A 26,718-nucleotide genomic window follows, 5' to 3' on the forward strand; every position below is an offset into this window, starting at 1 on the left:
CAAAGGGGTAGGATGACTTGGCCTGGGAAGTGGGGGTGGCTGTGGCAGCAAGCTTTGCCTTGGAGGGAAGAGCTACAGGATGTAGCTTTGTTGAGGTTCTGACCATGCCCTGGGGCCCTGGTGATGCTCTCTGTGGACCAGCTCCTCCAAGTCCTACTTTAATCCTTGGAAGGCAGACCTCCTGTCTTCCTTTTGTAAATGGCCCAGAGAAATTAGGAAACTTGATTAAGGTTGATCAGCTAGTCTGCAAGGTTGGAATCCAGATCTCTCTGAAAGTTTACAACCTTTGAAAGGAACTGCTTACTACCTTTACAGGGCAGCCTACCACCAGGCCCTGTGATGCTGGGCAGGGCCTGCTGGCATAGCTCTTTACTGAAGAACATTTATAGCTAATTATGAACCAGCTTCAGTATAAGCAATGGGGCAAAATATTTACTTTTTTCCCCCACAGGGGCTTTTCTCCTATACATGTTCATTTCAGATGAGTGCCCTATAGTCGCTACTTCTTCAATCTTCCTTTGCGTTCTTCTTCTTTTTAATGTTCTTGGTCTCTCATCGCTATGTCTTAACTTCCTAGGGTCTAGATCTTACGTCACTAAGTTCCACGCCCAGGCCTTGGTGGAGGTTTGCATGTCTCAGAGTGGAACACCTGATGCAAACCTTCTGTGGCTACTAAAGATGGCTTCTATTATGCTAAAAGGCTAGTCCCCTCCAGGAGGAAAAACAAGTGAAAGGGCCAGAGAATTCCAGCTTGCAACAATATTTTCACAAGTTTTCAATTCAGAAATTAAAGGGTCCCCCTGAGTCCAGTCTTCCATTCATTTAGAGAAACAGCATGGTGACCCCACATGATAACAAGTAAGCAAAGGATCATCACTCAGCCTTGAGAAGATGTATAAACTAGATCTTCACCTGCCTGTTGGCTCTTTGAGTGAGGATGGAGACGTATACTGATTCTGGGAGGGAATGCAGGCCTCTGCTGGGGGTAGTGTGGTGGGCTCTGGGAACGGTGGCTGGCTGGTTAAAAATGCAAAACTCCTCTGGTGGGCCAGCAGGATCCTCTCAACTTTCTTGCTCCCTGTGCAGTGAGGCCCGGCCTTGGCTCTGCAGTATCCAGGGCCTCTCCTGAAATCCTCTGGCAATTCACAATTATTCTTTCCTTCAGTGAGCTTCACATCCTATTAACTGGGTGCTAGATATCAGGGATATTTTAAAGGACCAAGTAATGTTCCTTTATCCAACTGTTGCGGGCTTCCCAGGTGGTACACTGGTAAAGATTCTGCCTGCAATGCAGGAGACATAGGAGACGTGCATTTGATCCCTGTTGGGAAGATCCCCTGAAGGAAACAACAATCCATTCCAGTTATTCTTGCCTGGGAAATCCCATGGACAGAGGAGCCTGGCAGGCTACAGTCAATGGTGTCTCATCAAGAGTTGGACACGACTGAGTAACTAAACCACCAACAGCCAACTATTATTATGAGTCAGGGACTGGACTTCCTGTGTATTATCTTATTTCTCATGATAGGAGGTAATCTCCATTTTACAGAGAAAACTGAGGCATAAGAGGTTAAGTGATTTTCTCTAAGGTCATACAACTAGTCAATGGCAGGGCTGAGAATCAAAGTCGGGCAATTTGATTCCAAAGGCTGTACCCTTAATTGCTCAACACAAGCTTTAAGCATCCACTTGGGAACCTAGAAACGGTGAGCATAGCTCAGCCTGGGGAGTGAGGCTGTCTAGAGGAAGTGGGGCCTAAGCCAACCTTGAAGTGGGAGGGGAATTAGCCAATGGGCTGAGAAAAGAGAGGATGGTTTGGGGTTGTAGCCCACATATGGATCCCAGGGCGAGGAGGAAGATGGCCTTGTTTGCAGTGGAGCAAGGTGGCTGCAGCTTTGGATGTGAGGTGGAGAATGGCAGGACTGAAGTAGAGTCCAGATCCTGAGGCTGTTTTATTTCTTTACTTGTTTATAGCTGCACTGTTGTGGTGCATGGGCTCAGCTGCCCTGCAGTATGTGGAATCTTCCTGGATCAGGGATCGAACACATGTCCCCTGAGTTGATAGGCAGACTCTCAACCACTGGACCACAAGGGAAGTCTTCTGAAGGGTCCTGAATTTAAACTGGATCCTGAAGGCAATGTGGGAGACATGAACAGTTCTCAGCAGGCAAATTCACAAGATCAGCTTTGCTTGTGGACAGTGCCCCTGGCCAGCGTGGGGAGGTTGCTCTGGGGAAGGCAATGGTGGCAAATCAGAACTGGAGTCAGATGCCTGGGTTAATTTTTTAAAATATTTATTTGACTGCACCAGGTCTTAGTTGCAGCACAGATCTTTAGCTGTGGCATCAGAACTCTTAGTTGCAGCATGTAGGATCTAGTTCCCTGATCAGGGTTCAAACCTGGGCCCCCTGCACTGTGAGCTTGGAGTCCTAGCCACTGGACCACCAGGGAAGTCCCAGATGCCTGGGTTTAAATGCCAGCATTTCCACTTGAAAGTTATACAATTGTTTCTTCACATCTTTGAACCTCAGTTTCTTTGTAAATAGGACATATTACCTTGCACAGTTGTGGAGGTGAATAGGATTGACCCTAAGTAGAATGCTTAGCAGAGTTGTGTCCTGGCACACAGTAGGTGTTCAACAAATTTTAGCTGCTCTGTGTCAAATGGGAGGTGTTGAGCAGGGTTATGCTTTGGATGAAAGGAGAGCACTCTACCTTTCTGACTTTGCTCCCCATAAGCCTTTTGCATTGACTGCCCAGGGCTAGAATCTTATCAGGGACTGTTACATTATTTTGCTCAAGGTCTATCTGTTTTAAGAGAGATAACGCTCATAAAGTGCTTGAAGACCAGACACACAGTAATCGCCTGACAAGTGTAGCTATTAAGTTGGAAAAGGAAACAAACTCAGAAAAGAACAATTAAGCAATTATCAGTCTGTTATCACTCAGTAAGTTCCCTTCTGTTCAGTTGCTCATTCCTGTCCTGACTCTTTGTGACCCCATGGACTGTAGCACGCCAGGCTTCTCTGTCCATCACCAACTCTCGGAGCTTGCTTAAACTCATGTCCATTGAGTTGGTGATGCCATCCAACCATCTCATCCTCTGTTGTCCCCTTCTCCTGGCTTCAATCTTTCCCAACATCAGGGTCTTTTCCAATGAGTCAGTTCTTCTCATCAGGTAGCCGAAGTATTGGACTTTCAGCTTCACCATCAGTCCTTCCAATGAATATTCAGGACTGATTTCCTTTAAGATTGACTGGTTGGATCTCCTTGCAGTCCAAGGGACTCTCAAGAGTCTTCTCCAATGCCACAGTTCAAAAGCATCAATTCTTCTGTGCTCAGCTTTCTTTATAGTCCAACTCTCACATCCATACATGACTACTGGAAAAACCATAGCTTTGACTAGATGGACCTTTGTTGGCAAAGTAATGTCTCTGCTTTTTAATATGCTGTCTAGGTTGGTCATAGCTTTTCTTCCAAGGAGCAAGCGTCTTTTAATTTCACAGTTGCAGTCACCATCTTCAGTGATTTTGGAGCCCCCCAAAATAAAGTCTCTTACTGTTTCCATTGTTTCCTCATGTGTTTGCCATGAAGTGATGGGACTAGATGCCATGATCTTAGTTTTCTGAATGTTGAGCTTTAAGGCAACTTTTTCACTCCTTTCACTTTCATCAAGAGGCTCTTTAGGTCTTCTTCACTTTCTGCCATAAGGGTTGTGTCATCTGCATATCTCAGGATATTGATATTTCTCCCAGCAATCTTGATTCTAGCTTGTGCTTCATCCAGCCGGGCATTTCACATGATGTATTGTGCATATAAGTTAAATAAGGAGGGTAACAATACATAGCCTTGACATACTCCTTTCCTGATTTGGAACCAAGTCTGTTTTTCTATGTCCAGTTCTAACTTCTTGACCTGCATACAGATTTCTCGGGAGGCAGGTCAGGTGGTCTGGTATTCCCAACTCAAGAGTTTTCCACAGTTTGTTGTGATTCACACAAAGGTTTTGGCATAGTCAATAAAGCAGAGGTAGATTCACCCTGTAAATAGGAAACCAAATTCTTTCCTGGGAACAGGTTTTCATTGGGAGAAGGAAGTCTGAGATCTGGAACACAGAAGGAGAACCTGGGGAAGGGCAGGACCAGTTAGGAATTTTTCCTGGAGCTGATTGTGCCTGAAGAAGACCAGAAAATCCAATCCCAGGTAAACAGGTGTTACAAATCCAAATGATTCCAGAATGTGAAGTAGCTCCTGACTTTCAGTCTGGAGATGATGGATGGATGATATTCCTTCTTCACTACACTAGGAGCTGTGAAACTCTTTCCAGAAAGATGCCGTGGAGGTATACCCTTCTTCCAGATGCTTTTTATTCAGAGGGAGTTTTAGGGTTCCCAGGGACTGCCAAGAATTAAGCACCCACTGTGTGTAGAGCTTCATGTGAATTGAAAAAGAAGAAGAAAAAAAAAAAAAAAGGCAGTATGGAACAGTATAGCAGGAGTTAGAACCCACCTCTGATTCCAATTTTGTGTCTGCCAATTACACTCTCCATGTGACCTTGGGAAAGTATCTTGTCCATTTAAAAAAAAAATGATTTTATCTTCATTTATTTATTTTTGGTTGTGCTGGGTCTTTGTTGTTGTGCAGGCTTTTCTCCAGTCGTGGTGAGCTGGGCTACTCTCTAGTTGATGTGCAGGGGCTTTTCATTGCAGTGGCTTCTCTTGTGGAGAACCGGCTTTAGGGCATTCCGGCACACGGGCTTGGGAGTTGCAGCTCCTGGGCTCTACACCACAGGCTCAATAAGTTGTGGCACATGGGCTTAGTTGCTCCACCATCTCTGGGATCTTCCTGCACCAGGGATTAAACCGGTGTCTCCTGTATTGGCAGGAGGATTCTTTCCCTCTGAGCCACCAGGGCAGTCTCTTGTGGGTTTTGAGCCTGGCTTTTCTCAGCTCCTGCTTTTGGGCGGTGGTATTGAGCCTCCCTGAGCCTCAGTCTCTTCCTTTGTGAAATGATTATCCCTATTTCACTGGACGGTGTGAGACAGTAAATGCTCAGCGCCTGGGAACCATTGCCTGGCTTGCTCCCTGATCTCTGCAGTTCCTTTCCCCTTAATGTTCCCGTGCTTAGACAAGACCCCCAATGCGGGGTGGTGGTGGTTTGTGGGCAGGGGGTGTGTGGGGGGGTGTGTTCGTGAGTCATGCTGAGGAGAAAAGGAGTTTATCAAGTGTCACAGGGCACTGGGGAGCCGACCTCCGGCTGACGGTTAAAGGGCGCTCGGGTCCTGAGGCAGGCCTGAGAAGAATCCGTGCACAGATCCCTAAGTTAGGGCTGCCGATTAGATAAGGCGGTCGGGTGAGGTCCCCGGGCCACTTGGGAGGCGGCCAGGTTCCTTCAGACGAAGGTGGATTTCAGATACTGGTTTGGCTCTGTCCTTTCTCGGCTGGGTGACCTTGGGCCGGTCCCTTTCCCTCTCCTCGCCTCAGCGCGCTCTGGAGACCGGGGCTCCTCATCCCACTCGCTTCTCTGAGCGAGGGCGAAATGTCGACACAATGGACGGTGATGCGTTACAGGCCGGCGAGAGCTCTGTGTAATGTAGATAGGGGCACGCGGCGCGTTCCTCTCGAGCGATTTCTCTCTGGTGAAGCGCTTCCTACCTCCGTGACCTGGGTTTCTCTCCTCAGTGTCTCCCAGCCCCCGCGGACAGGGCTCTGCGGACCGCAGGGCTCCACGGCCGTTACCATTGTTCTTCGCGGCTGAGCAACAGGATAGGGCTCTCACAGACCAGACCTCGCCTTTGGTCTCTCCCTCCGCCCGGTACCCCCCGGCCGCAGCGCGCCAGGGAAGCCGCCCCCCGCGCCCCTCCCCCGACTCCTCGCCGATCTTTCCCGAGGAAGCGAGTCAGCCCCAGAGAGCTCCCGAACGGCAGCCGAAGACGCCCCCGAGCGTTTCCGAAGAATCCCGATCGCTCCCAGTCTCCGGAAAGAGCCGAAGGGGCTTCCCACCCTCGGCCTCCCGAGCCACTCCGAAAAGGCCCGAAGTTTTCCGAGCGGCCGTCCTGCCGGACTGCTGGAGGCGGCCGCAGCGCCATGTTGGATGCTCTGCTCGTTGAGGGAAGAAAATCCGCCGGCATCGCCTGAGCCCCGCTACCGAGAAGGGCGCCGCTTCCCCCGGGGAGGGGGATAAAGACCCCCCGCCGCCGGCCCATGAGGATATTGCCGTGAAAGGTCCGGTCTCTCCGCCTCCTGCCCCCGCCGGGTCCGGCCCCCCCCCTGGGGTCGCGTTGTCACGGAGACCGGCAGCCGGTGGTGCTGGCCCGCGGGGCGGCTGCTGCTGCCGGCGGCGGCGGCGGCGGCGGCGGCGGCGGCGGCGGCGGCGGCGGCGGCGGCGGGCGTGTGTGACCGGCCCGGGCCCCCTCCTCCTCCTCCTCCCAGCCTCCCCCCGGCCCCCTGCTCCCGCCGCCTCCCCGGGTCTGCCCCCATCCCGCCCCCCCGCTGCCCCCGGCCCCTGCACCCCGGCGCGCCCGGTCCCGCTCTGGGGGGGTTGGTGGCTTCGCTTTGCCATGAGTTTACCGCAGAAACCGGCTCTGAAATCAGGCTCAGCGGCTGCAGCAGGAACCGGACCCGGCACCGGAGCAGCGGCGGCGGCGGCGGCGGCGGCGGCAGCAGCGGTACCGCCTCCTCACCCGGCGGCGGCGGCGGCGGCGGCAGCGGCGGCGGCGGCGGCAGCAGCAGCGGCGGCCCCTCCTCACCCGAACATCAGGGCCCTCCAGACCCAGGCGCCCCAACAGTATCCTTTTCACCTTCCTGCCAGCCCTTCGGCTCGCTTCGCCGTGGACCAGGGTTGGGGGTGTCGGGGACTGTGGCCCCTCCGGGGACTCTCCTGCCCGCAGCAGCTGCTGCCCAGCCGCGGGCAGGGACGCTTCTCCTCCAGCCCACGCACCCGGCCTGGCGCCGGAGCTTTTGGGGGTGCCCTGGCAGCAGCACTGCTGGGGGTGGGGAACCCCCCTCCCCCCCCTCTCCGACCCTTGGCACTACTGTGCAGACTAGCTCCATCGGCCTTGCTTCTGCAGCCCTTCCCTTTTGGAGCCGGGGCGGGGTGGGAGACACCGTTTCCCCCCTCTCGCTTCTTCTCCCCGCCCAAACCCACCCCCCGCCCCCCTTTTTATTAGGCCGAATTTGCTGGTGCCTGTGACCAGCCCCGCAGGGAAGGCTTTTTCTCTGATTGTTGTAAGGACGACACCCTCCTTCTTATCTCCCTTCAGCTCCCCCTGCAGCGGGGCATGGTGGGCTTCCTTGATTGTCGTGGTTAATACATAATAAACTTTATTGGTAAATTTCCCGTGTGAAACTAAACTTAGCTCGTTCCAAAGGTAAGTTGGATTTTCAGTCTACGGTGAAATTTTGCAGAAAGCACTCCCTCTGGCTAGTGTTTTTTTTTTTTTTAGCGATTGGGAGAGTTGTGATGTGGTTTGTGGTGGAACGCGATCTAAGGAGGAAATGTAACGCCGGACGCTTCCCTGTCTTTGACCTTTTTAAAGGAAGAGGAAGTTAACTGACATTACCCATCACCCCCAAAAGTCTCACTTCTTGGAAGACTGGTGTTAAATGCTGAATATTTTTAAAGGGCTTGAATTTACTCTTCCTAGGCCTGATATCTGGAGGGTACCGTGGCTTCTGGCTGGAAAGTCTAGTGTTGAATGTGTCTAATTTCATGTTATTTGCTCGACTGTAGAGTTTTTGGACAGCTTTGATTGAAAAGACTTGGTGACGAGGTATTTTAGTTAAAAAGCAGCGGGTGAAGGTAAAACGTTGAATTCATGAATTCCACGGAGAATTAGAAAGGCATTATTACCTACCTGAGAGTAACATTTCATCATACACCCCTCCCCCCAATCCGTTGTATTTATGTAAATCAATAAATAATTATTGGATGTTTAGATGTGTTGTGTTTTTGTATTTGTGTCATCGTGCGTTTGACTTTTAGAGAGAGTAGGGTGTTGGAGCAAGTGAAACTAACTGCTGTGAGGTCCACAGGTTATTTCACAGTCTGTAGTTTGATTCTTGTCTGTATCCATTACTTTGAGAAGGGAAAGTTATCTCCCCTTGTGGAGTCATCTCAGGCCATAGTTTTGGTTTCTGTCAAGTGCCATTTTCTCTGTGCTTTGAATATTGTTAGTCTACATTTTTTCAATCCAAGCAGTGTGGCGCAGGGTAAGATAAATTCCATTCCAGTGTGATGTGTGTACTGATTTCATAATGTTTAACTGCATGATTCTGTTCAATTAAGAATTGCTCACTGAAGAGACTGGTTAGTGATGCCTTACTGTTTGTTGCCCATGAAAAACCTGGTTAGTTTTGATCAGTGTCCCTAGTTGCTTTACTTTGGGGTGGAAGACTGGCTGATAGTCCTACTTCAAGGTAGAATTCAGTATTGGATCTCTTAAAGGTATCTTCACTTAATGCTTTGTGAGTTTAAATTCCTTTTTAATTTCAGGGTTTTTTGGTCTTGATTGCCCATACTTGGTTAGCGCTTTTAAAGTTTCTGTACTGTGCCACCAAGTAAATTATTCTTTACCTCCATCTTGGAGCTGTTTTGGAAATTAAACACATGAAAGGAGGTCTGTAGTTGTATGTTCTTGACTACAAAGTGATGAGGACCAAGGTGCTGAATATGACAGTGCTCGGTGAGTTTAGTGGTATTATTTGGACACTAAGCGTTTCGAGTGTGCTTTTTCAATTGCATTTCACAAAGGAAGGACCTGTAAAAGCTGTGAGTTGGTTGCAATATAAGAGCAGCTAGTAATACTGCAATAGTTGTTAAAGGGGATAGATCCAAGATGTAATTTCCAATGGAAATCATTTTTATACTTAAATGTAGTAATATAGATTACTTGGTTTTATGTGGCTTTTTTTTTTTTTACTTTGCCTCATATCAGTGAAGGAAGAATAAGTTTTCTTCTTAATGTATTTCACAGTTCTGTTATCTTTTATTTGCCTTACACGTTGAAAGGTTACAATTGCTAAATCTGAAAGCTTGTAAGTAAATGAAGTATAGATTACAGATTTCATTAGAATGTGCCAGTGGTGAAACATTATCTGTGGTAATGGGGAATTGGTTAAAAATGGATTGAAATATAGTTAATTTTGCTTTTCTACACTGAGGGAGTGTGGGGATTTGTATCTGTTTGATAAAAGTGATTATCATATAAATTGATACACATAGAAACATTGAGACTGGAGTGCAAAGTTGGAGGTGCCCTTTCTATGGCTTGATTAACTCTCCAGTTCCTCAGAATGTACGGGTGCAGTTGTGTTTGAATTGAATTAATGAGTTTAGTTAGCATTTTAAATCTGTAAAAATATGAGGAGACTCATGTAACAAGATGTCTGTCCTTCATTTGTACGTAGTGTTCAAGTGGCAAATCAGAAATGCTAATTGGAGTTTTACCTGCTTAAGTAGTCATCGGTAAGGCGCAGCAGGCTCCTAAGGCCCTGTCAGATAGAGGCCCTTGACTGCCAAGAGGCACGGGATAGGAGCTGTCCCAGGATGGATGGGCCATGGTGGAGGGTGGGTGGGGACGATGAGGATGAAAGAAGATAAACCCTGATATAGAAAGTGCTAATGGCAAGGGAGAAATATGCTTAAGAGTTTCTATAACGTAATCCAGTGTGAATAGTTTATGAAATTGGCACTTGGGGATCCTTGCCTTGAGATTTGCTCACCTCACCTTCCCAGTGGGAGGTTCCAGAAGGCTGTACTGAGAATCTCCATGCTGATTCTTAACCTTTTCTGGGTAACAAACAACTTTAACATTTTGATAAAACCTTGTAGACCTTCTCCAGAGAAAATTGTACATGCATAGAAAATCTTGCTAACATTTTTCAGGGAGTTCTTGGGTCTCCATTAAAAGCCTAGTTCTTCAGATGGAAATTGCTCACCCTTGAGATAATTGAAGATAAATGAGTTTGAATTCAGGTGCTCAAGTAGTTCTGACTTAAACAGAACAATTTTGCAGTCTGTTGTGAATACTCAGTGTTCTATTTATATGGAAAGGCTTCAGGATGTAATTTCTCTCAGGGCTGCTGACACTTCTGGGGAGTCTAGTTACTGTTTAGGGGGAGTTGGTTTGGTTAAGAAAATAAGAGCAGTAGGTTCTTTTTTTTTTTTTTAGAGCAGTAGGTTCTTTAAAGAAACTTAATTTGGTAAAGGCCTGTGACCCCCAAATGACTTGTGTCCTCAGCTCTTTTGTCTTAGATATGACATACATTAAAAGCAAATATTCTCTTTATTTTCGGTACTGTAGTTTTCCCTTTTTTGCATTCTGTGTTGATTTTCAGTTTTATAGGCTGAAACCAGTAACATCTGCTTTCTTTTTTGCCTCTGTCAAAGCTAAATTTGAGTGATACAATGATGTTTATTTATTGAGTGCTTACTGTTCTAGGAGCTGCACATATATGATTTTATTTAATTTGCACAAGAACTCTAATAGTCTCTGTTTTACTGATGAGGAAACCGAAGTTCAGAGAATTTAAGTAACGTTCTCAAGGTCATCTGTCTATTAGGTAGTGAACTGTGGTTCAGACTGTTGTCCTAAGGCTTACGGATGTCCTTTCTGTCTGCTGGGCTACTTCTTATCAAGTGTGCATGTGGGGTGATGGAAGTGAGGATGCTCTCCCATATTTTATAGCCAGAGGAAGTCTGTGTAAAGGATCTCTGGAGTAATCTAAAGTGCGGTGATGCTGTACCATGTTTTAATTAGCTCATAGCTACATACTGCTAGACAGGTAGGTTATCTTTACCTCATTGAGCCTTAAAGCAGAGGAATAGGCCTGCTGCATTTGATTCAGTGCGTGTTTCTGCTTGTTCACATGTTACCAAGGGATCTCTCAAAATACCTGTATAACTAGCAACCAGAACTGTGTAGCTTATGCAATGGCCAGTAGTCTATTTACTCTTAAGCCCCACCATCAACAAAGATGGATATGTGCTTTGAGACACAGATCTCCGTCCTCTTCTCGGGAGGGAGATAAAGACAGAGATAAAGAAGAAACAAAGTTAGATGGCTGATTTGCATCAGCTCTTGCCTCTGCTGCTGCTACGCCCCTACTAGGCTCATTGGTATTTTCCGTCAAACTAGGAGAACTTAAATTACCTAAGGACCAATAAGTTGCTTTTTCACATTGGGGTTTCTGATAAGATTTTTACAGAAAGATCTGCTAAAAAATGTTTTTGAAAACCATGTTTTAAATCAGAATAGGGTTGCCACCTTTTAAGCTGTTTATATTGGTGCTTTAAGTGGCAAGTTTAAAAATTGTTCATCCAGCACCTACTGTGTGCCCACTTAGTGCTAGGTCTCAAGTTGAAGTCTTTGGCCTCAAAGAACTTGGTCCAGACAGGTAAACCAGCAGAATACCATGAGGCAAGTACAATTACTCTGCTGTAGGAGCCTAGCCTGGGGGGAAGGAGGAATTAGGGCTTCATACAAGAAATCCTGAGCTAAATTAGAAGGCTGAGTAAGAATTACCCAAGGTTTAGAGAGCTTTCTCCTCTGCCAGCTAACTTATCCCAATTCCTTTGCTGTTGCTGCTGCATAGAATGTTAGTACTAAATGGATTTCAGGCATGTTTCAGGTTTTTAGCAGTGGCAGAAAAGCTAGAAAGACATACCAGAGAACATGGCAGTCAAAACACAGTTGCTATAGATTGAAAATATCTTCTGCGTCATAATATGAGAATATGAGAAGATACATTCATGTTACATATATCGGATCCTGATTTCTGTGGTTGGTTCTTTCCTAGTCTCCTTCCCAGTCATCCTATAATAATATCCCCTGCCCTTCTGATACTAGACTGGCTTGGAAGCCGTACCTGCTGGTCTCAAAATATAAGTAGATTTCACTTGGTGTATTGAGATGGTCAGCTGTTAGGGAGTTTAAAAAAAAAAATCAGGATTTGAGTTTGGCTTTTCCATTTTAATGTGATATCTTGGACTGGTCGTGTAACTGCTTTGGGCATCAGTTTCCCTTTCTCTAAAATGAAGAGGTTAGATGAGTTTACTAAGTGATCCTCTTGAATTGTGGTGGCTTTTAATTCTGAAGATTATGGTTTGAGGATCTGTTTTGTTCTTGCAAGTAGATGGGAAGGATTTATAGGGACCTATTAATGGTTTCTTAGTCTGTTTGATGGTCAGTGACACGTTTCTGTGGCGACTTAACTGATACTAGAGGCATTCTAACATGGACCACAGGGAAGGCAGCTTGCTCATAGAAGAAGCCTCTGGTTTTTGTCTTGTTAATGTTAGATTTAGCCAAACAGATTGAAATACTTCTGTGACTTTAGTAGTGAAGACTTTATTGTCTGTGGTGGGATGACTTGAGGCTATAAATAAGGTTGTCATGTCTGATGCTGGCTTGCTCTGGGGGATGACCCAGCTAGTTCATTATGAGGTATGAGGGAGAAAGTAAGTACTGAAATAAACGCCTGTGGTGAGGAACAATCTCTATTTTTACTTTAGGAATGATGCTTTGAGTTAATATAATAGGAAATGAAGTATTTCCTGATTATTAGGCAGGCGCCTGACTTCAGGCAGTGAATAAACTGCAGCTGGAATTTACATGGATGAAATATTGCAGGATCCTGAGATACTTCTGAATTCTCAGTTGGTTCCTAGTTCTTTGGCTTGCTGCCAGTCAGAAGGAGTTTTTCACTTTCCTATACCCTTAGCTGAAATTTGAGATGGTTTGAGCTATGTACAGAAATTTGTCAGTTTTTATGATCTTTATTAACTAGTAGTTGTTCTGTACTTTTTTGAGCCCTGTGTGGGTGTTCCCTGACTCTTCTGAGACATTAAGTTTTATCTACAGAGAATTTAAACTCCTTAAAGGCAGAGATTTTTGTTGTTTTTGTTCACTCTGTTGAGTTGCCAGCACCTATAACAGTGCTTGGCAGGTAGTCGGAAGTCTGTAAATGTTTGTTGAATGAAATGTTAAGTTAGAGTCTAGGAATCAGTTTAAGGTAAGTTTTGAGATAATATAGATGACATCACAACAATTCTGGTACTCAAAGCTACCCTGAAATTGTTTGCACTGATGTGTAATGGAATTGAAAATAGTTCATAATTTCCTTTGAGATGGCATAAGCATTGACCCAGTTTGCAAAGCCGTCTAAAGTGGCTGGATTGCATTTGAAGTATAGATACTGAGAATTAGAGTTTATATAAAGGCCAAGGAGAAAAAAATAGTCAAACGTTACTGTTACATTTTTTGTTTTATACTTTTAATAATAATACATCAATTCAGAAAGGTTAAAAAATATAGAAAAGTAAAAGTCAACCATAATCTTAGTGTATAAAGATGCCCACTGTGTAACATTTTGGTATATTTTTTGTCCTTTTTTCTATGGACTTTAATGGACTTAAAATGTGCCCTTTTTTGTAACATAACTTAGGGTCAAATTACATAGTTTTGTATCTTGCTTATTTTGTTGCTTAACTATCTGTCAACAGAAACTACTTTTTGAATAGTTTTATTCTTCATCAATTTGAAATGAACCATTTTCGTTGGTTTGGAAAGGTTTTCTTGAGAATATTGTTTCACCTTTGGCTTGTAGCTCAGAAGTTATGACTGCCCATTAGAGGAGGGCTGAAACCTTTATCAATAAGTCAGACATTTTTGAGTTATTGTGTGTATAATATTTTGCATTATTTATAACATTAAATATATTGATATAACTTCATACGGGCTTCCCTGGTGGCTCAGAGGTAAAGAATATTCCTGCCAATGCAGAAGACATGGGTTTGATCCCTGGGTTGAGAAGATCCCCTGGAGTAGGAAATAGCAGCCCACTCCAGTATTCTTGTCTGGGAAATCCCATAGACAGAGGAGCCTGATGGGTATAGTCCATGGGGTCACAAAAGATTCTGACACGACTTAGTGACTAAACAACATAACTTCACAGATTTCCCCGCCTACAGTTATTTGCGTTTAAAAAGTTATTCCTTTGAATCCATCTTCATCCATATATTTAAACATACTTTAAAAAGTTGTGAACAGGTGTTATTTTCTAGTTAGGAATTGTATACATGTGTATATGTATACCTGATTTTCAGAAAATGTTGATATTTATATGGAGTGATTGGAGGGAGGGTAAGACCATGTGAGCTCTCACGGAGGGCTCAGAAAATAAGATCGAAGCATCGGAACAACGAGAATTTTGGAATGACAAGGTGGGAACAACACTCCATCACAGTAGAAATAAGTACAGCCAGTTTTGAGCCAGTACAGTATTTTTTACATTGAGAATGGAAAAGACTGAAACTTGTAGATAGGATGGAGGAATGTTAAGAAAGAAAGGGTGAGTGAGATGACTCCCAACTCTTTCTTGGCCCTAGAAAATAGCATATAAGACATAGAATTTGAACTGTAAGGTGAATTTTTAAAAAATTAAAAAGTTTAAGATTACAGTCAGGGTTTGGTTGGGCAGAGAGGAAAGGATTGTGGTGAGTGGGTCACCCGCATGAACAAAGATTTTGGCTTGGAATACGCATGGTGTATGCTGGATTATTGCTTCCCTGGTGGTTCGAGTGGTAAAGAATCTGCCTGCCAATGCAGGAGATGTGGGTTTGATTCCTGAGTCAGGAATATCCCCTGGAGAAGGAAATGGCAACCCACTCCCATGTTCTTCCATGGGAAATCACATGGATAGAGGAGCCTGGTGGGCCACAGTCTGTGGGGTCACAAAAGAGTCAGACATAGCAATAACATGCTGTATTGTTAGCGTCTTGATCAGTATGCTTGGAGTGGAGGATTCTTGTGGATGGGTCCAGATTCTAGAGGACTTTGCATGAATAAAAGAAAAGGTTAGACTTCGTTTGTATAAAGCATTGCTTTTTTTGGTGGTGGAGGGGCACAGTGTTGTTGAGATATAATTTGCCTATACCATACAAGCCACCCATTTAGAGCGGACAGTTCAGTGGTTTTTAATTTATTCACATCATTCTACAACCATCACTGCAATAAATTTTAGAATCTTTTCATTACTCTCCAAAGAATTCATTAAAATTTCCAGTACCCCGCCCCGCCCCCCTGCCAACCATAGGCAAGTACTATTAGCCTACAGAAATTTGTATAATGGAATAATATAATAAGTGGTCTTTTGTGAGTGATTTCTCTCTGCGTAATTTTTTCATGGTTCGACTATGTTCAAGCATGTTTTAGAACCTTTTTTAAAATTGTTGGAGAATATTCCCGCCATCATGTTTTCTCCCTCTGTTGATGGACATTTGGGTGGTTGAAGCATTTACTGTTGTATATAATTATGAGTGTTTTTGTGTGGATGCATGTTTTGATTTTTCTTGAGTAGACACCTAAGACTACAGTTGTTGGGTTTTATGAGGTAGCTCCATGTTTAACATCTTGAGGAACTGCCAAACTTTTCTAGAGTGACTAGCATTTTATATTCCTACCAGCAAAATACGAAGATTCCAGTACTTGTCATGTTATGTCTTTTTGATTATAGGTTCTAGTGGGTATAACGTAGTATTTCATTGTGGTTTTGATTTGCTTTTCCTTGATGACTAATGATATTGTGCATATTTTTTGTGGACTTATTGCACATTTGTCTTTGGAGAAATGTCTGTTCAAATCCTGTGCCCACTTTTTAACTTAGTTGTCTTTTTATGATTGAGTTGTAAGAGTTCTTTTTATAGTCCGGATACAAGTCCCTTTTCAGATACAACATTTACAATGATGTTTTTCCCCCTTCAGTGGGTCGGTCACCTTGTTTCACTTTTACTTTCTTGATCGTATCCTTTGAAGCCCCAGAGCTCTTAATTCTGGTGAAGCCCAATTTACCTGTTTCTCTCTCGTCACCTGCGCTTTTGTGTTGTGTCTGAGGAGGCTTTGCCCAGTTCAGGGTCATGAAGATTTACATCTTTGTTTCCTTCTAAGTTTATAATTTTAGTTTCTATACTTAGGTCTCTGATCCATTCTGAATTCGTATGTATGATGTTAAGTAAGGGTCTAAGTTTATTCTGCATTTGTATATCCAGTTGTTTCAGTACTATTTGTTTAAAAGACTATTTTGTCCTCATTGAATTGTCTTGGCACCCTGTCAAAAACCAGCTGCAATTCTTTTTTATTTATTGGAAAACTGATGATGAAAACAGTAGTTTTGAAGATTTATTTGGTTGAGGTGTGCAAGTTGAAATAAGAAGGAACAGAAAAGATTAGGAGAGAAGGAATGGCATCACAGAACTACTTGAAAAGCTTTCGTAATCCATTAAATGTTTGAGATTTAGTGAGATGTGCTCATTTTTTATGGCTTATTGAGTAAACAGACTTTGACCATTTCTACCTTTTGTATAATGCCTGAAACTATTCAAAAGGAGATTTTGCCTCCTTCTGTTATTAAGGTAAATTCGTATTAGGCAGTGATAAGTTTGTAAGAAAGTATGGGCATTTGACTACTTTGCTGCCTTGTCAAGAATTGAAATTATTAGTTAAAAATTCTTGGGTTATTGTATTTCACATAGAATGTTCTACCTAATGTGTTTATGTAATTTTCAAGTTAAATTTGATGATTTATTTATATCCTCAGGCTATCCTAATGTATATATTATTGTAAGGAAACAAAATAGAGAAATAACAGCTATCCTCTGTCTAGTAGGATTTTGTTTTTTTTAACTGTTTAGGAAAAGACCACATTAAAGAAGAAACTCTATAACCTTTCAGGTCTGATGAAAACAGGGTTTATTTGCTTTGGATGAAGATTTTTCACACAGTTTCTTTAGTGACTTGAAATATTACGGTGTGGGAATGGGGTTGTTGATTTTTAAAGATTGTATTTATTTCCCTTGTGACTCAGCTGGTAAAGAATCTGCCTGCAATGCAGGAGACCTGGGTTCAGTCCCTGGGCTGGGAAGATCCCCTGGAGAAGGGAGAGGCTACCCACTCCAGTATTCTGGCCTGGAGAATTCCATGGACTATACAGTCCATGGGGTCTCAAAGAGCTGGACACAACTGAGCAACTTTCACTTTCACTTAGCTTAGCTCTTACTAAATATGCAAAGGAAGTAGGTCTTAATTACCCTATGTGGAATTTTGAGGACATCGATAGGCTAATATGTCATATTCAGCTGATAACTTCTAATATTATGTTGTTGATCTTTTGCGGAACTAATAGAATTTGGAACCAGTCCAACTTTCTGAGGTAACTGCTGTTCGACAAACAGACAGCAGAGTACTTGACCTTAGCTTATTACCCTATATGCTGTGCCTGGGTCAGTGTACTTGAATGTGGTACATTTTAGGCAAGGCAGTGAGAGCTGAACGCTGTTCTGGAAAGTCAGTGATTTCATTCTTGACCTTCTTTAAAAAATCATAATTAAAAAATCTAAGCATGTAAATATGAAGTAGCTTATTTTCACATTACATAAATCTCCTTTGGGGGTCTCCTGATCTAATTTTCTGGCCCCTCCCTCAGGGGCATTTGTTCAGGGGCTAAGGGAGATGAGGGTGACTTACCTAAGCATCTGGTTTATGCCAGCTCAAACTGACCTGATAGCTTTAATAACATGCACACTTGACCTACTGGTGGGGTAACCAAAGGTCCTTTTCCTCCTGTCATGGTTCTGGTTTGCATGGTAAATTATATGGTCATCCTACCCAGTAACGGGCTTCCCTTGTGGCTCAGCTGTTAAAGAATCTGCCTGCAATGCAGGAGACCTGGGTTTGATCCCTGAGTCGGGAAGATCCCCTGGAGAAGGGAAAGGCTACCCACTCCAGTATTCTGGCCTGGAGAATTCCATGGACTGTAAGAGTGCATGGGGTCACAAAGAGTTGGACACGACTAAGCGACTTGCACTCACTTACCCAGTAACGATTATGTGGCTTAGAAAATTAAGTGTTTATGTTATTTCTAAGTATGTTGCTAAAATGCTTTGTGAGGCAGCAAAACCTTTTATATCGATTGGTGCAGTAGTTTGTATTTGATGTTACAGTTATTGTAGAGGTCATTGGCACCAGCATGTGAACTAAGTAGGAACAGAGTATCGTCAGCTCGCTAAATAAAAAGATCGACTTGACTTGACTAAATTTAGACTTGGAGAAAACCTGCCAAAATAGTAGGGTGTGTCCCTTTCTGTCTCTCACCTCCTTCCCCTATAGTTACCGTCCTCCCTAACCAGGTAAAGTGGTCAAGAATAGGAAGTTAGCATTGATAAAGTGTTTTCAGCTAAGCTACAGACCTTAATAGAATTTTTACCAATTTTTCCACTATCCTTTTTCTGTTCCAGGATCGCACACTGCATTTAGTTACTATTTTTGCTTAGTTTCCTCTAGTCTGTAATTGTTTCTCTGTTTTTCTTATCTTTCATGACTGATGCCTTTGAAGGTTACTAATCAGATATTTTGTAGAATGTCTCTCAGTTTGGATTTATTTGATGTCTTCTCCTGATCAGAATGAGGTTATAATTTTGATAAGGATACCACAATGCACCCTTTCCTAGTATATCAAGAAGTTCACCTTGTCAATATGGAATGGTCAATATGAAATGGTTACTTGGTTAGATTGATCTTTCTGCTGTGGAGGTACAGTCTCACCTTTATAATAAGTATCTTGTGGAAGACTTAGCAAATGCTGGTTCTCTTCAGACTTTGGCCCACTAATCTTAGTAACTGGTGGATATTACATGCAACATTTATTAAGTTTGTGGATGCTTAATTGCGACTTTCTAATTCTCTCTTCCCTTCTACATGTATTAATTGTAATTCTGCTGTGAGGAGGAGCTCTCCTCCATGTATTATTATATATTCTATTATATATTTATATGATCACTGAGTCATGGATATGTATCATCATTATATGTTTTATTGCTCAGATTATTCCAACTTTGGCCATAAGGAGTTCATTCAGATTGGCGCCTGTGTTTTTCCACCCAGCTAGCAACCTTTTTTTTGGCTGTGCTGTGCATCTTGTGGTATCTTAGTTCTCCACCAGGAAATTGATCCCAGGCCCCTGCCAGCGAAAGTACAGAGTCCTGCCCACTGGACTGCCAGGGAATTCACCCGTCCCCCGCTCCCTTTTAAAAGCATTTCTTTACTTTCTGGCAGCACAAGATGTTTCAGGTTCATATTGTATTTTCCCTGCCTCAGTGCTGCAGTCAGCTGCTTCTCCAGGAAATCCTGAGTCTTCTTCCTGGAGAATGTTGTTGGTGACCAAGCTCTAGGCCTAGTTGTGTTCAGTGTTAGTAGCATGTCTTTAACCCACTCCAGTATTCTTGCCTGGAGAATCCCGGGGACGGGGGAGCCTGGTGGGCTGCTGTCAAGGGGTCACATAGAATCGGTCATGACTGAAGCGACTTAGCAGCAGCAGCAGCAGCAGCATGTCTTTGCTTCTAGGCCCTTTCAGCAGACAACATTAGGGAACATATGTACACTGACCCCCTCACATACACGTTATCTGTATTTCTGTGTTTATATGTACATTCGAGTCCACCTTAGTGCCACGTGGTTTGTTTTAACATTCCCCTTTCCCTTGTTTATTAAATATCTCTAGAGAAACCTGGCTCTCCATATCTATAATCTTCTCACTTCATTGTACACATAAAAGAGTTTAGGAATTCCTAACGCTTTTCTTCTACTTTTGGTTTTGATTGTTTGTTTTGAGTATGTGAAACATTACTCTGGTTCCAAGAGTCAGAATTATATTAAAAAAGAGAGATGAAAAATACAGAGAAGTATTACTCCTCCTATTTATGCTGCCCAGTGTCTGGTTTCCCCTTCTTTTTTTTAAACTAATCTTCTGTCTCTCTTTTTCATTTATTTTTGACTGTATGGGGTCTTCGTGGCCTCGTCGGGCTCTCTGGTTGCGGTGGTTGAGGGCTGCCCTCCAGCTGTGGTGGGAGGGCTTCTCATCGCAGTGGCTTCTCTTGCTGCAGAGCACAGGCTCTAGGGCTCGAAGGCTTTCAGCGGTTGTGTCTTAGGGGCTCCAGCGCCTGAGTGGCTGTGGCACATGGGCTTAGTTGCTCCACGGCATGTGGAATCTTCCTGGACTAGGGGTCAAACCTGTGTCCCCTGCCTTGGCAGGAGGTATGTTAACCACTGGACCACCACGGAAGTCCTGTTTCCCCCTTCTTTTCCACCTATACTTGGAGGTAACCTATTTCTTAATTTCTAGTTTATCTTTGCTGTACTTCTTTTACACAAATGAGTAGATACCTGTGTATTTTCTTTTATCTCTTTTCTTACATGAAGATAGCCGTGTTGTTATGGTAAATCCCATAATCTCCTTGAGTTCCAGTTTTCCCACCTGTAAAATGAGGAAAATCTTACCTCTCTCCTTTTCAAAGGGTTTTGATACTGATTGAAATAATGAACGATAAAATGCTTTCTAAACTTTATGATGGCCTTTATAAGGCAACAAGCAGTGTTAGTGGTTTCTGTTCAGGGAAAGGACTTGACTTATTTGACCTTGTAACACAGTATCAGAAGCTTTTGTTACTGTGAAACAGTTTGGGAATTAAAACAAAGTTTTTGTTATTCTAGTGTTTCAGTATTCATTATTTTTTACCAATTTTCAGTATGGCTTTAGGTCATCACAGTGTATCCTGTGTAATTATCTAGTTTTATATTTGAGCTTGACGAGCATCTGAATTCCCCAGCAGTCACGTTTTTAATTTATATTAAAACTTGGTCAGATTTTAAAAGTATTCCTTCTATTAGCAGAGTAGTTAAAAGAAGGAAATGTGTACAGCTTTTTGTTATTGTTCCTGTCTTGTTTCACTCCCAGAGATGTGAATTTGAATTTGAAGGGCTTTTTATGTTTACGTCCTATTGGGAACTGCAGGTCCAGTGTCTTTACTTCACATCTGACAATTTGATTTAGTCAGAAGATGTATGTATTTCACATTCTTTGAGTTTGCCTAAGAGTAAATTCTTTTGATGAGATTTGAAGTCAGAGATGTACTCTAGTTACCCCTGTAGAACTCATGGACAAACCACCTGCCTTGTTTTTTATTGTTAAATTTTGAATGCTAGGTCTGGTGAATTGTTTTACTTGAAGGAGCTTAACTGAAATAGAAATTTAGTCATTGAATGTTTCAGTTTATATGCACTTTTAAAATAACAATCCCCTTTCTTCACGTAACCATATATTCATCACAGAGTCTAGGTACAAAAAGTAAGTCTCCACATGCTTTTAGTGAAATTAAGGCTTTGGTCTATTCATAATAGTGCTGTGTATGAAAATGCCTGTCAGTGATAAGGACAGTTGTGAGAAGCTGCCAACTGGCAGGTGGCGGAATAGCCTTCACAAACGTACTGCTGGTCACTCTTCCTAGTTTTTCTCAGAGTATTTGGAGAGGCAAGTCATTTTTCTTTTGTATTCCAGAAACATGTTTGTGAAAGTAGCTTAGTTGCTGTTCAGCAGAAGGCTCCACTCAGTGGAAGAGGGCACCTGGTGATGGCAAGGTTAGGGTGGTCAGGGGAGAAGGAAAGAGCCAACGGGATCTGGAGAAGAGCCCGAGACATAGAATGGAGAAGGGAAGTATTGGTCACTGTTTTGATACCATAAATTAAGCTAACAGTCCCTGAAGCTTAGTAGGCACAACAATTATTATTAAGTGAACAAGGAGCAAGTTTTATTAAATAATAGTATGTGCTAGCTGGTGAAGGAGATATAAAACAAACCCGAGGTTTGTGCTCTCTGCCTCTTACATACTCTAGTCAGTTAAAAATTTAAGCTGCTTTCTGAATGGAGGCAAGGAGATGAGAGGCCTGAAGATGGCTGAGGACTAGAGGAATAGGAAGCAGGACTTGGGTAGGCAGAAGGGGAAGGACATTTTGGGAGGAATGGCAGAAGACAGTTGGAGGATGCATTTATAGCAGATAGGAAATGGTGTATGTTGTGTTTGGGGTAGTCAGAGAGCTGGTTGATTGAAATGGAAGACAGTGAATGTGCAGTGTAACAATCAATCTGTACTTTTATCTTGTAGCAGGTGGAGGTTTTTGGAAGACCATTAACATGTTTGGTCATTCAATTTAGTTCAGTTCAGTTGCTCAGTCGTGTCCGACTCTGCTACCCCATGAATCACAGCACACCACGCCTCCCTGTCCATCACCAACTCCCGGAGTTTACCCAAACTCATGTCCATCGAATCGGTGATGCCATCCAGCCATCTCATCCTCTCTCGTCTCTTTCTCCTCCTGCCCCCAATCCCTCCCAGCATCAGAGTCTTTTCCAATGAGTCAACTCTTCACATGAGGTGGCCAAAATATTGGAGTTTCAGCTTTAGCATCAATCCTTCCAATGAACACCCAGGACTGATCTCCTTTAGAATGGACTGGTTGGATCTCCTTGCAGTCCAAGGGACTCTCAAGAGTCTTCTCCAACACCACAGTTCAAAAGCATCAATTCTTCAGCACTCAGCCTTCTTTATAGTCCAACTCTCACATCCATACATGACTATTGGAAAAACCATAGCCTTGACTAGACAGACCTTTGTTGGCAAGGTAATGTCTCTGCTTTTGAATATGCTATCTAGGTTGGTCATAACTTTCCTTCCAAGGAGTAAGCATCTTTTAATTTCATGGCTGCAATCACCATCTGCAGTGATTTTGGAGCCCCCAAAAATAAAGTCTGACACTCTTTCCACTGTTTCCCATGAAGTGATGGCACCAGATGCCGTGATCTTAGTTTTCTGAATGCTGAGCTTTAAGGCAACTTTTTCACTCTCCTCTTTCACTTTCATCAAGAGGCTTTTTAGTTCCTCTTCACTTTCTGCCATAAGAGTGGTGTCGTCTGCATATCTGAGGTTATTGATATTTCTCCCGGCAATCTTGATTCCAGCTTGTGCTTCCTCCAGCCCAGCGTTTCTCATGATGTACTCTGCATAGAAATTCAACAAGCAGGGTGACAGTATACAGCCTTGACGTACTCCTTTTCCTATTTAGAACCAGTCTGTTGTTCCATGTCCAATTCTAACTGTTGCTTCCTGACCTGCATATAGGTTTCTCAAGAGGCAGGTCAGGTGGTCTGTTACAAGGTGAAGATTGTGCTGAATGGGTTGAGATGATCAAGAGGCATGGAGATTGTATGCTGGGTCCATTAAAGATTTTTCCAGGGTTTTTCTGCTGTACATCGAGTCTAGAGGGAACTGAAAAGGAAAGGATGATCATATCATTCTTTTTTTTTTTTCCAATAATAGAACTATTTTATTAAACATATGAACGTACTTATTTTGTACAACACGCATTTCTTTCTTTCCTCTGCCCCAGGAAGCCAGCGCTCTAGAGCCCCATGTTTATAAAAACACACTTTGGCAGCTACTATGACAAGGTGAAAAAAGTGCAATTCCGAAAGTGACAACACAACCACAGTGGGGAACAGAAAAGGTGGAGGGGAGTGGGCCCAGCGCTGCTCATCTTCTCTCAAGAGGCAACAATTTAAGAATAGAAACTCTTGAGCAGTATTTAAGTAGTACTGCCCAGCTCTCAGTAGCATCTCTCTTTCAATTCCATTTATCTTGGTGTTGTAACTAACTAATCTGTTACTTCTTTAAGAAATTCTGCCCTGGTTTATATCCTTTTCAGTGGGCCATATCCCTTTGAGCTTCAAAAACACAGAAGTCGCTCAGTCGTGTCCGACTCTTTGCGACCCCATGGGTTGTAGCCCACCAGGCTCCTCGGTCCATGGGATTTTCCAGGCATGAATACTGGAGTGGGTTGCCCTTTCCTTCTCCTCATCCTTTTTTTTGTCTGCAGTTTTTTGCAAGCACTGAGGGAGGGGATCCCTTGACTTAAGAGGGTAGGGTGGGAGAGAGCTTGGGAGGAATGAGGGAAGAGGCTTACTGGAGAAAGGGATATTTCTAAACTTAAGCTGGAAGGATGAATGAGCCATATGAAGGATAATGGTAGGACAAGGAGTATTTCAGCCAGGAATCAGCACGTGGAGAGACTCAGGACAGTGATAAATGGCTTGTTTATCATTGCTGAGACAACAGTTGGGAGGGGAGAAGTGGATAATCAGAGGCTGGTGGTGGTGGTGGTCTAGTTGCTAAGTGGTGTCCAGCTCTTTGCAGCCCCGTGGACTGTAGCACGTTAGGCTTCTCTGTCTGGATTTCACCCAGGTGACCGCGAGGCGCCATCAGAGCTATAAGCTGGGGAATGATGTGGCCAGATTGTGTTTTAGAAGGGTCATTCTGGAAGGTTGTTAGGAGGGAGGACCTGATTATCTAAGTTTAGTAAACAGTTAAAATCCAAGGTTGATAATGTGAGTTACAATTTTTGCTTGGGACTTTTAAGGTAGATTGTATATGCTTTTCCTAAGGGTGATTTTCAGTTTGTTTACTTTTTTTGTCTGCAGTTTTTCAGATTTATGAACTATATATAGATAGGTTTGTTCAAGAGGCTTGGAGCTAGGCAAATTTCCAGGGTTGTTCCCCAACCTGCACGTAAAGATCACTTGTACTTCATTTTAAAAAACACGTATAGTTATAGTTCTAATTTAAGTTTCACGCTTTGTTTACAGTTAGTGCATGGTTAGTAATAGGTTCATAGCAGATAGCTTGTCAGTTTATAGTTTAAAAGCCATATTGTCTTGGTACTTAAGTAAAGGCTTTTCTTTACTTAATAGTGAAAGTACCTGCTGGCTAGCTAACAGGGCATCTTTTGTCATAGATACATATGTACTGCATATATCTATATTTCCTTGTTAGTTCAGCTCGGAATTTGAAATATTAGGTTAATTTGACTGCCTTAGAAATGAAAAGGAAATTATTATGGTGTAATGCCTAGATGGGACTTCCCAGGTGGCTCAGTGGTAAAGAATCCACCTGCCAGTGCAGGAGAAACGGGACACGTGGGTTTGATTCCTGCGTCAGGAAGATCCGCTGAAGGAAGAAATGGCAACCCACTCCAGTATTTTGGTCACAAGCAGTTGGACATGGCTGAGCGACTGAGTGTGTGCACACACACGCACGTATGCACACAATGCCTGGATAAGCCATTGGATGTGAAACCAGAAAGCAGGAGTTGTTTCAGTCCAGTACTTTATTGGAAATCACAACTTTGAAAAATATACTTGGAAAGGATCTTTCTTACAACAGAAAGATTCTTAAAGATGAAACACCTTTGATTCTGAGAAGTGAAACTGAGTTGAACCAGAACTGGAGAAGGTAATTCCGTTGAGTTTCAGGTTATTTGGCTTCTCTGACTGTCAAAAAAGATTAGTAATTCATATTTTATCCACTTGTTTTCAGTTCCTTTGAATAAGCACTGAACAATGCTCTAGTTAACTATATTATGTGGTTTAAAAAAATCCTCTTATTTTTCTTATTGGAAGCACATTTTCTTATGTTTGAACATGTATCACAGTAGTAGTCTAATGGGTTATTGCAATCAGAGACACACTCCTAGTTGCAAGAATGGTTTTGGAATGCTCTTTTAGACACATTATTTTTGCTTTGAGAAAAGAGATTGTTCACTGTGCTTTAGGAGCTGGTAGCTAAGTCTGATGCTTCTTAGCCCTTAACTAAGAAAAATGGAGCTTGGACAATAGGTGGTTTTATAGGCCTGTGAGACCCAACAGCATGTTCAGCAGTGTAAACAATGGCAGCTGTCTTTTGCTGGCTTGTCTGTTGTTCGAAGTGCAATGAAACTGCTTCTCACAAATGGCTTCACCTGCTGACTCATCTTCCAACCCCTAAACAACCATAGGGTCCAGCATTATTTAATGCTGGGATTGAGAATAAAAAGAATCCAAGTCTTAGAATGTGAGGGTAGGAATGGATCATGGAAATCTTTTAACTCAGCCCCTTCTCAGATGGCCTCAACTATTAGAAAGAGCGGTCATGATGGCGGATGCCATATTTAGTAGTTATAAGAATTGGTAATACTGCTATTCAGAGTGCCATTAGGATCTTCTTGAATGATTGAGGACTCTTTTCTGTATAGAAATCCCTGAGATGTTTTTTAGCTTTTTAAAAAAAAAATAACACTTTATTCTGAAAGTGGCTGTAAGTCACTGGTACAGGGGCCGCACATGTTTAGTTCCTGCTGTATACAGTAGGAGGACTGCGGGGAGAAGTAAAATGAAAGATGGACATTGTGAAAATCTTCCAATCGAATTAGAAAATAGATATGAGAAAGGAGTGGGGAATATTTAGGAGTCAACTTACTAATGAGTGAATACTGACTGTGTGAAAGAAGCTTTTATAAATTTATGTGAGCTCTTAGAGCGGTGGATGCAAAAAACTCTGTTGTGGAAGTGAAAACTCCCCATATATTTTAATTTTAAAGATTGGAAACTATGTTCCAAGAAGCTGACTCAAAATTTCCCCAGAAAACAGTGAAATCCAATGACTTAAAATGGTGGTTCTCAGATTTTTTTTCTCCCCTGTACATTGTTAAATATTATTGAGGACATTTTTAAATATTTTTGAGGACCTCAGAGAGCTTTTCTTATGTGATATTTGTAATATTAGACAATAAAGAAAAATTAAAAATAACCACTTAAAAAAAAAGACAAATCCATTATAGGTTAACTTAGTTTGAAAAATGAAAAATAACCATTTTTCAAAAGAAAAATTAAAAGAGTAGCATTTTATATTTTTGCAAATCTCTTTATAGTGGAATAAAACATAACTATTATCTGCTTCTGCATTCATTCTGCTATACAGCGTTTTGTTTGAAGGAGCTTGGAAAGGAGTATTTTAATGTCTTTC

At 42.8% G+C, this 26,718-nt stretch overlaps 1 long non-coding RNA gene across 1 annotated transcript; it reads left to right on the top strand.

Moving 5' to 3' along the window:
- The first annotated feature begins 6,703 nt into the window (after positions 1 to 6,703).
- On the top strand, positions 6,704 to 7,936 carry LOC113879710. Its single transcript, XR_003507434.1, has 2 exons — positions 6,704 to 6,786; positions 7,370 to 7,936. It is a non-coding gene; the product is annotated as an uncharacterized LOC113879710 (long non-coding RNA).
- Positions 7,937 to 26,718: the final 18,782 nt, after the last annotated feature.

Source organism: Bos indicus x Bos taurus, chromosome 2 (assembly GCF_003369695.1).
Source record: "Bos indicus x Bos taurus breed Angus x Brahman F1 hybrid chromosome 2, Bos_hybrid_MaternalHap_v2.0, whole genome shotgun sequence".
Lineage (NCBI taxonomy): Eukaryota > Metazoa > Chordata > Mammalia > Artiodactyla > Bovidae > Bos > Bos indicus x Bos taurus.